Genomic DNA, 1501 nt, shown 5'->3' with positions numbered 1-1501 from the left:
ACTCCTGCATCCCTTGGGTAAATTCCTAGCAGTGGTATTGCTGGATCCTAGGGGAGTTCTACTGTTAACTTTTTGAGGAAACTCCACACTGTTTTCCAGAGTGGCTGTGCCAGTTTACATTCCCACCAACAGTGTAAAAGGGTGTCTGTTTCTCCACATCCTCAACAGCATCTATAGTCTCCTGATTTGTTCATATTAGCCACTCTGACCCGCGTGAGGTGGTATCTCACTGTGGTTTAAAAATAGGGAACCTTCACTAATTTGCGTGTCATCCTTGTGCAGGGGCCATGCTAATCTTCCCTGTATCATTCCAATTTTAGTATATGTGCTGCCAAAATGAGCACTAGTATTATATTTTCTATGCATTCTGTAGTTGCTGGCTTGCCTTTATTCTGTTTTCAATGTTTCCATCTTTTTAGGAGTGACATTGGCCCATAATTCATCTTTGTTTAGTTTCCTTGCCTTGTTTTTGTTTTCATATCAAGGTTTTACTGCTTATAATTAAATGAATTTGAGATGGTTTTATTCCTTCTTTCCTTGTTATTCTATTTATTATAGATTTGTATTGGATTAAACCTATTTATTCCGTGAAAGTTGGGCCTAATGCTTTGGTAATATTTTAACTACTGATTCAGTTTTGAATTGTGTTAGTACTACTCAGATTCTCTCTTCCATCTTGAGTCTGTTTTAAAAGGTTATTGTGGGGGCATCTGGGTGGCTCAGTCAGTTAAGCTTCCGACTTCAGCTCAGGTAAAGATCTCACGGTTTGTGAGTTCGAGCCCCTCATTGGGCTCTGTGGTGACAGCTCAGAACCTGGAGCCTCCTTCAGATTCTGTGTCTCCCCCTCTCTTTGTCCCTCCCATGCTCATGCTCTGTCTCTCTCTGTCTCTCATAATAAATAAAAACATTAAAAATTTTAAAAAACAAAAAAAAAGTTTATTGTGGGCTGTCTCAACAGTTAAGTACCTGACCTTTGATCTTGTCTCAAGTCATGTGATCTCACAGTTTGTGAATTCAAGACCAACATTGTGCTCTGTGCTGACAGCACGAGCCTGCTTGGGATTCTCCCCCCCTCCTCTCTCTCTCTCTCTCTCTCTCTGTCTACCCCACCCCCCTTCTTCTGCTCACTAATGTTCTCTGACAAAATAAATAAAACTAAAACAAAAAGTTATATTGTTACTGGAATGTGTCCACTTTGTCAGTGTTCAAATTTATTATGTTAAAACTGTTCATATTAATCCCCTATCTTTTGAAACCTGGCTAGATTGGTAGCTCTGTTTCTTTTTTATGACTAATATTATTTATTTGTGTCTTTTCACAAACTCCGATGAAATACCCTCTCACTCACACACACAGACTTTGAAAGACACAAATAAATTATTTGTCTTTATTATTTGTTATTTTTTATTTGTGTCTTTTCACAAACTCTGATGAAATACCCCCTCCCACACACACACAAACTTTGAAAGATGTAAATAAATAATATTAGTCATAAAAAAGA

General features: G+C 38.0%; 1 non-coding gene across 1 annotated transcript; it reads right to left on the bottom strand.

Moving 5' to 3' along the window:
- Positions 1–237: 237 nt before the first annotated feature.
- On the bottom strand, positions 238–344 carry LOC120237447. Its single transcript, XR_005529957.1, has one exon. It is a non-coding gene; the product is annotated as a U6 spliceosomal RNA (small nuclear RNA).
- Positions 345–1501: the final 1157 nt, after the last annotated feature.

The sequence above is a fragment of the Hyaena hyaena genome, unplaced genomic scaffold (assembly GCF_003009895.1).
Source record: "Hyaena hyaena isolate Hyena2069 unplaced genomic scaffold, ASM300989v1 scaffold_179, whole genome shotgun sequence".
Taxonomy (NCBI): Eukaryota; Metazoa; Chordata; class Mammalia; order Carnivora; family Hyaenidae; genus Hyaena; species Hyaena hyaena.
Note: the sequence above shows the minus strand (reverse complement) of the source record. Positions and strands in the feature narration are given on the sequence as shown.